Below are 13,884 nucleotides of genomic sequence, written 5' to 3' on the forward strand. Positions count from 1 at the left end.
GCTTGCTGGCTAGCCAGCTAGCCAGCCCTGTGGGCCTTGCTGCTGCTGCTGCTGCAGCCAAAAAACAAAAGGTGGTGCTGCTGCTGCTTCTGCTGCTTCTGCTTCTGCTTGTGTCTGGCCGCTGTTGGAGCGTCCAGGCACAGGACTTCTGCTGCTGCTGACTAAATGGCCTCCTTAATTGGATCATTTGAGTAGCCAGCACACCTGTGCAGGTAGGGCATGACATGATAGGCAGCTGCCTTGATAGCGGGTGGGTGCTGAATGTTCCTAATTGACAAAATAAGATTAATGCTTATGAAGAAATATAAAATCTCATCCCTTCCCCAATATCGCGCCACACCCCTACCCCTTAATTCCCTGGTTGAACTTGATGGACATATGTCTTTTTTCGACCGTACTAACTATGTAACTATGTAACATAACATGGGGGGGGTCTCCTGGCTGTTCACACAGGTGTGTCATTGCTGTACATTGACCATGCATTGCTTCTGTGGTATTGCAAAGGCAAAGACAAATGCTTCCAGCCATCCATTGCACTAATGGATTGGTCATCAGCTGGCTGTCTATGTCCCGCATCAATATAGACCAAAGTACAGAGGGTTAGGCTATGCTATTGTGCACCTACCTGATGCATCAGAAGGTGCGAGGCCCTTGCTAAATTCTGTGCACAGACTTTGAGATCTATACTTTAGACTGTATCTAAACCTGCTCCAACATGGACTGACATTCTGGCCTACTTTCAGCCGATGCGACTTGTCTGTCGCTGAACAGTCGCTTTTTATGTATTCAGCACCTATGTATAATGTTGTAAAAATGCTCTAGAAGCTAAAGTCGCAGAAATGTCACACATATTTGGCCTGCAACTTTCTGTGCGACAAATTCAGACAGGAAAAATCAGTATAAATCCTTAGAAAATTATCCCCCAGTGTCTCCATCTGCTGGCGGTATTGAATAAGCATTGCTGCACTGATGGGGTATGCATTAGACGAAAAAAAAGAAGAAAAAGAAGAATAATACGCCCAGAAAAGAGGCGAAAAGGAGAAAAACGTAAAAAAACGTGAAAAAAAAGTAAGAGGAAGAGAAGGGAAAAAAAGGTGGAAATGGGTTTAAAAGTGATTTCGGCGGAGAAATATATATATATATATATATATATATATATATATATATATATATATATACGCGCACACACACACATATATATAAACGTATTCTCCGTTGAGATATTGCAGCCGCTGCTGTGTCCAGGCCCAGGAGCCTTAGCACTGTGCTGTGATGTCACTCAATACCACTGACATCACTAGGTGTAAACAACATCTCTCCTTTGCTGTGTATGTGACTATGGAGCTGTTTGGTGATGTCGTCTATTATGGCCTTCATAGAAGCAACAGGAGATTGTTGCATCCATCTAGAACCCTCAGAACTACAGTGCTATGATGTCACTCACTTCCACAGGCCTTGCAGAGTGTAAACAACAACAACCCAGCTTTGTTGTGTATGTAACCATAGGGATTTGTGATGTCACCTAGAACCTTCACAGCAGCGACAGCTTTATGAGGAGCATCAGCACTGCTCTGCCTGAGCAGAACCATCACCGCCATAGGTTGTCAAATAACCCGGATTTAACCCACACAGGTAAGTCCAATGGGGTGCAGGCATGTCCTCTATGCTTACAGCTTCCCGTGGGTGTTGGTTTGATACCGTTTGGGGACAGCCAAGGAGGCATCTGCAGGCAACAAAGGTAGGTGTGTGCTTGTGTGTGTGTTTCCTATGCAGATCCTAAGCCCAGTGTCACATGCAAGTAGGAGGAGTAAGAAGGGTTCCTGGCAAATCCGGGTTATGGATTGCATTTAAAAAGGCCCCGTGGGAGTGCAATGGGCCCCTGTCTTGCTGCTTAGCAATAATGGTATGGGTTTAGGTTCTGCTGTGTGTACTGGTGGTTGACTGCCCCCCAGCCCAGAGTGTGCATGGAAAATTGTCTGGCAGCCTCCCTGACAGCAAGCAGTGATAGTGCCCATGAAGGGGACCTTGTTGGGCCCGCCCCTTTCACGGTTATCGCTTCTCGGCCTTTTGGCTAAGATCAAGTGTAGTATCTGTTCTTATCAGTTTAATATCTGATACGTCCCCTATCTGGGGACCATATATTAAATGGATTTTTGAGAACGGGGGCCGATTTCGAAGCTTGCTTCCGTCGCCCTATGCATTGACCCGATATGGCAGTATCTTCGGGTACAGTGCACCACCCCCTTACAGGGTTAAAAAGAAAGATTCCTACTTTCATTGCTACCTGCTTGCTGGCTAGCCAGCCCTGTGGGCCTTGCTGCTGCTGCTGCAGCCAAAAAACAAAAGGTGGTGCTGCTGCTGCTTCTGCTGCTTCTGCTTCTGCTTGTGTCTGGCCGCTGTTGGAGCGTCCAGGCACAGGACTTCTGCTGCTGCTGACTAAATGGCCTCCTTAATTGGATCATTTGAGTAGCCAGCACACCTGTGCAGGTAGGGCATGACATGATAGGCAGCTGCCTTGATAGCGGGTGGGTGCTGAATGTTCCTAATTGACAAAATAAGATTAATGCTTATGAAGAAATATAAAATCTCATCCCTTCCCCAATATCGCGCCACACCCCTACCCCTTAATTCCCTGGTTGAACTTGATGGACATATGTCTTTTTTCGACCGTACTAACTATGTAACTATGTAACATAACATGGGGGGGGTCTCCTGGCTGTTCACACAGGTGTGTCATTGCTGTACATTGACCATGCATTGCTTCTGTGGTATTGCAAAGGCAAAGACAAATGCTTCCAGCCATCCATTGCACTAATGGATTGGTCATCAGCTGGCTGTCTATGTCCCGCATCAATATAGACCAAAGTACAGAGGGTTAGGCTATGCTATTGTGCACCTACCTGATGCATCAGAAGGTGCGAGGCCCTTGCTAAATTCTGTGCACAGACTTTGAGATCTATACTTTAGACTGTATCTAAACCTGCTCCAACATGGACTGACATTCTGGCCTACTTTCAGCCGATGCGACTTGTCTGTCGCTGAACAGTCGCTTTTTATGTATTCAGCACCTATGTATAATGTTGTAAAAATGCTCTAGAAGCTAAAGTCGCAGAAATGTCACACATATTTGGCCTGCAACTTTCTGTGCGACAAATTCAGACAGGAAAAATCAGTATAAATCCTTAGAAAATTATCCCCCAGTGTCTCCATCTGCTGGCGGTATTGAATAAGCATTGCTGCACTGATGGGGTATGCATTAGACGAAAAAAAAGAAGAAAAAGAAGAATAATACGCCCAGAAAAGAGGCGAAAAGGAGAAAAACGTAAAAAAACGTGAAAAAAAAGTAAGAGGAAGAGAAGGGAAAAAAAGGTGGAAATGGGTTTAAAAGTGATTTCGGCGGAGAAATATAGATATATATATATATATATATATATATATATATATATATATATACGCGCACACACACACATATATATAAACGTATTCTCCATTGAGATATTGCAGCCGCTGCTGTGTCCAGGCCCAGGAGCCTTAGCACTGTGCTGTGATGTCACTCAATACCACTGACATCACTAGGTGTAAACAACATCTCTCCTTTGCTGTGTATGTGACTATGGAGCTGTTTGGTGATGTCGTCTATTATGGCCTTCATAGAAGCAACAGGAGATTGTTGCATCCATCTAGAACCCTCAGAACTACAGTGCTATGATGTCACTCACTTCCACAGGCCTTGCAGAGTGTAAACAACAACAACCCAGCTTTGTTGTGTATGTAACCATAGGGATTTGTGATGTCACCTAGAACCTTCACAGCAGCGACAGCTTTATGAGGAGCATCAGCACTGCTCTGCCTGAGCAGAACCATCACCGCCATAGGTTGTCAAATAACCCGGATTTAACCCACACAGGTAAGTCCAATGGGGTGCAGGCATGTCCTCTATGCTTACAGCTTCCCGTGGGTGTTGGTTTGATACCGTTTGGGGACAGCCAAGGAGGCATCTGCAGGCAACAAAGGTAGGTGTGTGCTTGTGTGTGTGTTTCCTATGCAGATCCTAAGCCCAGTGTCACATGCAAGTAGGAGGAGTAAGAAGGGTTCCTGGCAAATCCGGGTTATGGATTGCATTTAAAAAGGCCCCGTGGGAGTGCAATGGGCCCCTGTCTTGCTGCTTAGCAATAATGGTATGGGTTTAGGTTCTGCTGTGTGTACTGGTGGTTGACTGCCCCCCAGCCCAGAGTGTGCATGGAAAATTGTCTGGCAGCCTCCCTGACAGCAAGCAGTGATAGTGCCCATGAAGGGGACCTTGTTGGGCCCGCCCCTTTCACGGTTATCGCTTCTCGGCCTTTTGGCTAAGATCAAGTGTAGTATCTGTTCTTATCAGTTTAATATCTGATACGTCCCCTATCTGGGGACCATATATTAAATGGATTTTTGAGAACGGGGGCCGATTTCGAAGCTTGCTTCCGTCGCCCTATGCATTGACCCGATATGGCAGTATCTTCGGGTACAGTGCACCACCCCCTTACAGGGTTAAAAAGAAAGATTCCTACTTTCATTGCTACCTGCTTGCTGGCTAGCCAGCTAGCCAGCCCTGTGGGCCTTGCTGCTGCTGCTGCAGCCAAAAAACAAAAGGTGGTGCTGCTGCTGCTTCTGCTGCTTCTGCTTCTGCTTGTGTCTGGCCGCTGTTGGAGCGTCCAGGCACAGGACTTCTGCTGCTGCTGACTAAATGGCCTCCTTAATTGGATCATTTGAGTAGCCAGCACACCTGTGCAGGTAGGGCATGACATGATAGGCAGCTGCCTTGATAGCGGGTGGGTGCTGAATGTTCCTAATTGACAAAATAAGATTAATGCTTATGAAGAAATATAAAATCTCATCCCTTCCCCAATATCGCGCCACACCCCTACCCCTTAATTCCCTGGTTGAACTTGATGGACATATGTCTTTTTTCGACCGTACTAACTATGTAACTATGTAACATAACATGGGGGGGGTCTCCTGGCTGTTCACACAGGTGTGTCATTGCTGTACATTGACCATGCATTGCTTCTGTGGTATTGCAAAGGCAAAGACAAATACTTCCAGCCATCCATTGCACTAATGGATTGGTCATCAGCTGGCTGTCTATGTCCCGCATCAATATAGACCAAAGTACAGAGGGTTAGGCTATGCTATTGTGCACCTACCTGATGCATCAGAAGGTGCGAGGCCCTTGCTAAATTCTGTGCACAGACTTTGAGATCTATACTTTAGACTGTATCTAAACCTGCTCCAACATGGACTGACATTCTGGCCTACTTTCAGCCGATGCGACTTGTCTGTCGCTGAACAGTCGCTTTTTATGTATTCAGCACCTATGTATAATGTTGTAAAAATGCTCTAGAAGCTAAAGTCGCAGAAATGTCACACATATTTGGCCTGCAACTTTCTGTGCGACAAATTCAGACAGGAAAAATCAGTATAAATCCTTAGAAAATTATCCCCCAGTGTCTCCATCTGCTGGCGGTATTGAATAAGCATTGCTGCACTGATGGGGTATGCATTAGACGAAAAAAAAGAAGAAAAAGAAGAATAATACGCCCAGAAAAGAGGCGAAAAGGAGAAAAACGTAAAAAAACGTGAAAAAAAAGTAAGAGGAAGAGAAGGGAAAAAAAGGTGGAAATGGGTTTAAAAGTGATTTCGGCGGAGAAATATATATATATATATATATATATATATATATATATATATATATACGCGCACACACACACATATATATAAACGTATTCTCCGTTGAGATATTGCAGCCGCTGCTGTGTCCAGGCCCAGGAGCCTTAGCACTGTGCTGTGATGTCACTCAATACCACTGACATCACTAGGTGTAAACAACATCTCTCCTTTGCTGTGTATGTGACTATGGAGCTGTTTGGTGATGTCGTCTATTATGGCCTTCATAGAAGCAACAGGAGATTGTTGCATCCATCTAGAACCCGCAGAACTACAGTGCTATGATGTCACTCACTTCCACAGGCCTTGCAGAGTGTAAACAACAACAACCCAGCTTTGTTGTGTATGTAACCATAGGGATTTGTGATGTCACCTAGAACCTTCACAGCAGCGACAGCTTTATGAGGAGCATCAGCACTGCTCTGCCTGAGCAGAACCATCACCGCCATAGGTTGTCAAATAACCCGGATTTAACCCACACAGGTAAGTCCAATGGGGTGCAGGCATGTCCTCTATGCTTACAGCTTCCCGTGGGTGTTGGTTTGATACCGTTTGGGGACAGCCAAGGAGGCATCTGCAGGCAACAAAGGTAGGTGTGTGCTTGTGTGTGTGTTTCCTATGCAGATCCTAAGCCCAGTGTCACATGCAAGTAGGAGGAGTAAGAAGGGTTCCTGGCAAATCCGGGTTATGGATTGCATTTAAAAAGGCCCCGTGGGAGTGCAATGGGCCCCTGTCTTGCTGCTTAGCAATAATGGTATGGGTTTAGGTTCTGCTGTGTGTACTGGTGGTTGACTGCCCCCCAGCCCAGAGTGTGCATGGAAAATTGTCTGGCAGCCTCCCTGACAGCAAGCAGTGATAGTGCCCATGAAGGGGACCTTGTTGGGCCCGCCCCTTTCACGGTTATCGCTTCTCGGCCTTTTGGCTAAGATCAAGTGTAGTATCTGTTCTTATCAGTTTAATATCTGATACGTCCCCTATCTGGGGACCATATATTAAATGGATTTTTGAGAACGGGGGCCGATTTCGAAGCTTGCTTCCGTCGCCCTATGCATTGACCCGATATGGCAGTATCTTCGGGTACAGTGCACCACCCCCTTACAGGGTTAAAAAGAAAGATTCCTACTTTCATTGCTACCTGCTTGCTGGCTAGCCAGCTAGCCAGCCCTGTGGGCCTTGCTGCTGCTGCTGCAGCCAAAAAACAAAAGGTGGTGCTGCTGCTGCTTCTGCTTCTGCTTGTGTCTGGCCGCTGTTGGAGCGTCCAGGCACAGGACTTCTGCTGCTGCTGACTAAATGGCCTCCTTAATTGGATCATTTGAGTAGCCAGCACACCTGTGCAGGTAGGGCATGACATGATAGGCAGCTGCCTTGATAGCGGGTGGGTGCTGAATGTTCCTAATTGACAAAATAAGATTAATGCTTATGAAGAAATATAAAATCTCATCCCTTCCCCAATATCGCGCCACACCCCTACCCCTTAATTCCCTGGTTGAACTTGATGGACATATGTCTTTTTTCGACCGTACTAACTATGTAACTATGTAACATAACATGGGGGGGGTCTCCTGGCTGTTCACACAGGTGTGTCATTGCTGTACATTGACCATGCATTGCTTCTGTGGTATTGCAAAGGCAAAGACAAATGCTTCCAGCCATCCATTGCACTAATGGATTGGTCATCAGCTGGCTGTCTATGTCCCGCATCAATATAGACCAAAGTACAGAGGGTTAGGCTATGCTATTGTGCACCTACCTGATGCATCAGAAGGTGCGAGGCCCTTGCTAAATTCTGTGCACAGACTTTGAGATCTATACTTTAGACTGTATCTAAACCTGCTCCAACATGGACTGACATTCTGGCCTACTTTCAGCCGATGCGACTTGTCTGTCGCTGAACAGTCGCTTTTTATGTATTCAGCACCTATGTATAATGTTGTAAAAATGCTCTAGAAGCTAAAGTCGCAGAAATGTCACACATATTTGGCCTGCAACTTTCTGTGCGACAAATTCAGACAGGAAAAATCAGTATAAATCCTTAGAAAATTATCCCCCAGTGTCTCCATCTGCTGGCGGTATTGAATAAGCATTGCTGCACTGATGGGGTATGCATTAGACGAAAAAAAAGAAGAAAAAGAAGAATAATACGCCCAGAAAAGAGGCGAAAAGGAGAAAAACGTAAAAAAACGTGAAAAAAAAGTAAGAGGAAGAGAAGGGAAAAAAAGGTGGAAATGGGTTTAAAAGTGATTTCGGCGGAGAATATATATATATATATATATATATATATATATATATATATATATATACGCGCACACACACACATATATATAAACGTATTCTCCGTTGAGATATTGCAGCCGCTGCTGTGTCCAGGCCCAGGAGCCTTAGCACTGTGCTGTGATGTCACTCAATACCACTGACATCACTAGGTGTAAACAACATCTCTCCTTTGCTGTGTATGTGACTATGGAGCTGTTTGGTGATGTCGTCTATTATGGCCTTCATAGAAGCAACAGGAGATTGTTGCATCCATCTAGAACCCTCAGAACTACAGTGCTATGATGTCACTCACTTCCACAGGCCTTGCAGAGTGTAAACAACAACAACCCAGCTTTGTTGTGTATGTAACCATAGGGATTTGTGATGTCACCTAGAACCTTCACAGCAGCGACAGCTTTATGAGGAGCATCAGCACTGCTCTGCCTGAGCAGAACCATCACCGCCATAGGTTGTCAAATAACCCGGATTTAACCCACACAGGTAAGTCCAATGGGGTGCAGGCATGTCCTCTATGCTTACAGCTTCCCGTGGGTGTTGGTTTGATACCGTTTGGGGACAGCCAAGGAGGCATCTGCAGGCAACAAAGGTAGGTGTGTGCTTGTGTGTGTGTTTCCTATGCAGATCCTAAGCCCAGTGTCACATGCAAGTAGGAGGAGTAAGAAGGGTTCCTGGCAAATCCGGGTTATGGATTGCATTTAAAAAGGCCCCGTGGGAGTGCAATGGGCCCCTGTCTTGCTGCTTAGCAATAATGGTATGGGTTTAGGTTCTGCTGTGTGTACTGGTGGTTGACTGCCCCCCAGCCCAGAGTGTGCATGGAAAATTGTCTGGCAGCCTCCCTGACAGCAAGCAGTGATAGTGCCCATGAAGGGGACCTTGTTGGGCCCGCCCCTTTCACGGTTATCGCTTCTCGGCCTTTTGGCTAAGATCAAGTGTAGTATCTGTTCTTATCAGTTTAATATCTGATACGTCCCCTATCTGGGGACCATATATTAAATGGATTTTTGAGAACGGGGGCCGATTTCGAAGCTTGCTTCCGTCGCCCTATGCATTGACCCGATATGGCAGTATCTTCGGGTACAGTGCACCACCCCCTTACAGGGTTAAAAAGAAAGATTCCTACTTTCATTGCTACCTGCTTGCTGGCTAGCCAGCTAGCCAGCCCTGTGGGCCTTGCTGCTGCTGCTGCAGCCAAAAAACAAAAGGTGGTGCTGCTGCTGCTTCTGCTGCTTCTGCTTCTGCTTGTGTCTGGCCGCTGTTGGAGCGTCCAGGCACAGGACTTCTGCTGCTGCTGACTAAATGGCCTCCTTAATTGGATCATTTGAGTAGCCAGCACACCTGTGCAGGTAGGGCATGACATGATAGGCAGCTGCCTTGATAGCGGGTGGGTGCTGAATGTTCCTAATTGACAAAATAAGATTAATGCTTATGAAGAAATATAAAATCTCATCCCTTCCCCAATATCGCGCCACACCCCTACCCCTTAATTCCCTGGTTGAACTTGATGGACATATGTCTTTTTTCGACCGTACTAACTATGTAACTATGTAACATAACATGGGGGGGGTCTCCTGGCTGTTCACACAGGTGTGTCATTGCTGTACATTGACCATGCATTGCTTCTGTGGTATTGCAAAGGCAAAGACAAATGCTTCCAGCCATCCATTGCACTAATGGATTGGTCATCAGCTGGCTGTCTATGTCCCGCATCAATATAGACCAAAGTACAGAGGGTTAGGCTATGCTATTGTGCACCTACCTGATGCATCAGAAGGTGCGAGGCCCTTGCTAAATTCTGTGCACAGACTTTGAGATCTATACTTTAGACTGTATCTAAACCTGCTCCAACATGGACTGACATTCTGGCCTACTTTCAGCCGATGCGACTTGTCTGTCGCTGAACAGTCGCTTTTTATGTATTCAGCACCTATGTATAATGTTGTAAAAATGCTCTAGAAGCTAAAGTCGCAGAAATGTCACACATATTTGGCCTGCAACTTTCTGTGCGACAAATTCAGACAGGAAAAATCAGTATAAATCCTTAGAAAATTATCCCCCAGTGTCTCCATCTGCTGGCGGTATTGAATAAGCATTGCTGCACTGATGGGGTATGCATTAGACGAAAAAAAAGAAGAAAAAGAAGAATAATACGCCCAGAAAAGAGGCGAAAAGGAGAAAAACGTAAAAAAACGTGAAAAAAAAGTAAGAGGAAGAGAAGGGAAAAAAAGGTGGAAATGGGTTTAAAAGTGATTTCGGCGGAGAATATATATATATATATATATATATATATATATATATATATATATACGCGCACACACACACATATATATAAACGTATTCTCCGTTGAGATATTGCAGCCGCTGCTGTGTCCAGGCCCAGGAGCCTTAGCACTGTGCTGTGATGTCACTCAATACCACTGACATCACTAGGTGTAAACAACATCTCTCCTTTGCTGTGTATGTGACTATGGAGCTGTTTGGTGATGTCGTCTATTATGGCCTTCATAGAAGCAACAGGAGATTGTTGCATCCATCTAGAACCCTCAGAACTACAGTGCTATGATGTCACTCACTTCCACAGGCCTTGCAGAGTGTAAACAACAACAACCCAGCTTTGTTGTGTATGTAACCATAGGGATTTGTGATGTCACCTAGAACCTTCACAGCAGCGACAGCTTTATGAGGAGCATCAGCACTGCTCTGCCTGAGCAGAACCATCACCGCCATAGGTTGTCAAATAACCCGGATTTAACCCACACAGGTAAGTCCAATGGGGTGCAGGCATGTCCTCTATGCTTACAGCTTCCCGTGGGTGTTGGTTTGATACCGTTTGGGGACAGCCAAGGAGGCATCTGCAGGCAACAAAGGTAGGTGTGTGCTTGTGTGTGTGTTTCCTATGCAGATCCTAAGCCCAGTGTCACATGCAAGTAGGAGGAGTAAGAAGGGTTCCTGGCAAATCCGGGTTATGGATTGCATTTAAAAAGGCCCCGAGGGAGTGCAATGGGCCCCTGTCTTGCTGCTTAGCAATAATGGTATGGGTTTAGGTTCTGCTGTGTGTACTGGTGGTTGACTGCCCCCCAGCCCAGAGTGTGCATGGAAAATTGTCTGGCAGCCTCCCTGACAGCAAGCAGTGATAGTGCCCATGAAGGGGACCTTGTTGGGCCCGCCCCTTTCACGGTTATCGCTTCTCGGCCTTTTGGCTAAGATCAAGTGTAGTATCTGTTCTTATCAGTTTAATATCTGATACGTCCCCTATCTGGGGACCATATATTAAATGGATTTTTGAGAACGGGGGCCGATTTCGAAGCTTGCTTCCGTCGCCCTATGCATTGACCCGATATGGCAGTATCTTCGGGTACAGTGCACCACCCCCTTACAGGGTTAAAAAGAAAGATTCCTACTTTCATTGCTACCTGCTTGCTGGCTAGCCAGCTAGCCAGCCCTGTGGGCCTTGCTGCTGCTGCTGCAGCCAAAAAACAAAAGGTGGTGCTGCTGCTGCTTCTGCTGCTTCTGCTTCTGCTTGTGTCTGGCCGCTGTTGGAGCGTCCAGGCACAGGACTTCTGCTGCTGCTGACTAAATGGCCTCCTTAATTGGATCATTTGAGTAGCCAGCACACCTGTGCAGGTAGGGCATGACATGATAGGCAGCTGCCTTGATAGCGGGTGGGTGCTGAATGTTCCTAATTGACAAAATAAGATTAATGCTTATGAAGAAATATAAAATCTCATCCCTTCCCCAATATCGCGCCACACCCCTACCCCTTAATTCCCTGGTTGAACTTGATGGACATATGTCTTTTTTCGACCGTACTAACTATGTAACTATGTAACATAACATGGGGGGGGTCTCCTGGCTGTTCACACAGGTGTGTCATTGCTGTACATTGACCATGCATTGCTTCTGTGGTATTGCAAAGGCAAAGACAAATGCTTCCAGCCATCCATTGCACTAATGGATTGGTCATCAGCTGGCTGTCTATGTCCCGCATCAATATAGACCAAAGTACAGAGGGTTAGGCTATGCTATTGTGCACCTACCTGATGCATCAGAAGGTGCGAGGCCCTTGCTAAATTCTGTGCACAGACTTTGAGATCTATACTTTAGACTGTATCTAAACCTGCTCCAACATGGACTGACATTCTGGCCTACTTTCAGCCGATGCGACTTGTCTGTCGCTGAACAGTCGCTTTTTATGTATTCAGCACCTATGTATAATGTTGTAAAAATGCTCTAGAAGCTAAAGTCGCAGAAATGTCACACATATTTGGCCTGCAACTTTCTGTGCGACAAATTCAGACAGGAAAAATCAGTATAAATCCTTAGAAAATTATCCCCCAGTGTCTCCATCTGCTGGCGGTATTGAATAAGCATTGCTGCACTGATGGGGTATGCATTAGACGAAAAAAAAGAAGAAAAAGAAGAATAATACGCCCAGAAAAGAGGCGAAAAGGAGAAAAACGTAAAAAAACGTGAAAAAAAAGTAAGAGGAAGAGAAGGGAAAAAAAGGTGGAAATGGGTTTAAAAGTGATTTCGGCGGAGAAATATATATATATATATATATATATATATATATATATATATATACGCGCACACACACACATATATATAAACGTATTCTCCGTTGAGATATTGCAGCCGCTGCTGTGTCCAGGCCCAGGAGCCTTAGCACTGTGCTGTGATGTCACTCAATACCACTGACATCACTAGGTGTAAACAACATCTCTCCTTTGCTGTGTATGTGACTATGGAGCTGTTTGGTGATGTCGTCTATTATGGCCTTCATAGAAGCAACAGGAGATTGTTGCATCCATCTAGAACCCTCAGAACTACAGTGCTATGATGTCACTCACTTCCACAGGCCTTGCAGAGTGTAAACAACAACAACCCAGCTTTGTTGTGTATGTAACCATAGGGATTTGTGATGTCACCTAGAACCTTCACAGCAGCGACAGCTTTATGAGGAGCATCAGCACTGCTCTGCCTGAGCAGAACCATCACCGCCATAGGTTGTCAAATAACCCGGATTTAACCCACACAGGTAAGTCCAATGGGGTGCAGGCATGTCCTCTATGCTTACAGCTTCCCGTGGGTGTTGGTTTGATACCGTTTGGGGACAGCCAAGGAGGCATCTGCAGGCAACAAAGGTAGGTGTGTGCTTGTGTGTGTGTTTCCTATGCAGATCCTAAGCCCAGTGTCACATGCAAGTAGGAGGAGTAAGAAGGGTTCCTGGCAAATCCGGGTTATGGATTGCATTTAAAAAGGCCCCGTGGGAGTGCAATGGGCCCCTGTCTTGCTGCTTAGCAATAATGGTATGGGTTTAGGTTCTGCTGTGTGTACTGGTGGTTGACTGCCCCCCAGCCCAGAGTGTGCATGGAAAATTGTCTGGCAGCCTCCCTGACAGCAAGCAGTGATAGTGCCCATGAAGGGGACCTTGTTGGGCCCGCCCCTTTCACGGTTATCGCTTCTCGGCCTTTTGGCTAAGATCAAGTGTAGTATCTGTTCTTATCAGTTTAATATCTGATACGTCCCCTATCTGGGGACCATATATTAAATGGATTTTTGAGAACGGGGGCCGATTTCGAAGCTTGCTTCCGTCGCCCTATGCATTGACCCGATATGGCAGTATCTTCGGGTACAGTGCACCACCCCCTTACAGGGTTAAAAAGAAAGATTCCTACTTTCATTGCTACCTGCTTGCTGGCTAGCCAGCTAGCCAGCCCTGTGGGCCTTGCTGCTGCTGCTGCAGCCAAAAAACAAAAGGTGGTGCTGCTGCTGCTTCTGCTGCTTCTGCTTCTGCTTGTGTCTGGCCGCTGTTGGAGCGTCCAGGCACAGGACTTCTGCTGCTGCTGACTAAATGGCCTCCTTAATTGGATCATTTGAGTAGCCAGCACACCTGTGCAGGTAGGGCAT

General features: G+C 46.0%; 6 non-coding genes across 6 annotated transcripts; all 6 read left to right on the forward strand.

Moving 5' to 3' along the window:
- The first annotated feature begins 2,051 nt into the window (after positions 1–2,051).
- On the forward strand, positions 2,052–2,242 carry LOC130336360 (U2 spliceosomal RNA). Its single transcript, XR_008877799.1, has one exon. It is a non-coding gene; the product is annotated as a U2 spliceosomal RNA (small nuclear RNA).
- A 2,084-nt stretch (positions 2,243–4,326) lies between these two features.
- On the forward strand, positions 4,327–4,517 carry LOC130336361 (U2 spliceosomal RNA). The gene has a single exon (XR_008877800.1). It is a non-coding gene; the product is annotated as a U2 spliceosomal RNA (small nuclear RNA).
- Positions 4,518–6,605: 2,088 nt separating this feature from the next.
- Positions 6,606–6,796, forward strand: LOC130336364 (U2 spliceosomal RNA). The gene has a single exon (XR_008877802.1). It is a non-coding gene; the product is annotated as a U2 spliceosomal RNA (small nuclear RNA).
- Positions 6,797–8,876: 2,080 nt separating this feature from the next.
- On the forward strand, positions 8,877–9,067 carry LOC130336365 (U2 spliceosomal RNA). Its single transcript, XR_008877803.1, has one exon. It is a non-coding gene; the product is annotated as a U2 spliceosomal RNA (small nuclear RNA).
- A 2,087-nt stretch (positions 9,068–11,154) lies between these two features.
- LOC130336366 (U2 spliceosomal RNA) lies at positions 11,155–11,345 on the forward strand. The gene has a single exon (XR_008877804.1). It is a non-coding gene; the product is annotated as a U2 spliceosomal RNA (small nuclear RNA).
- Positions 11,346–13,431: 2,086 nt separating this feature from the next.
- LOC130336367 (U2 spliceosomal RNA) lies at positions 13,432–13,622 on the forward strand. The gene has a single exon (XR_008877805.1). It is a non-coding gene; the product is annotated as a U2 spliceosomal RNA (small nuclear RNA).
- Positions 13,623–13,884: the final 262 nt, after the last annotated feature.

Source organism: Hyla sarda, unplaced genomic scaffold (genome assembly GCF_029499605.1).
Source record: "Hyla sarda isolate aHylSar1 unplaced genomic scaffold, aHylSar1.hap1 scaffold_478, whole genome shotgun sequence".
NCBI lineage: Eukaryota > Metazoa > Chordata > Amphibia > Anura > Hylidae > Hyla > Hyla sarda.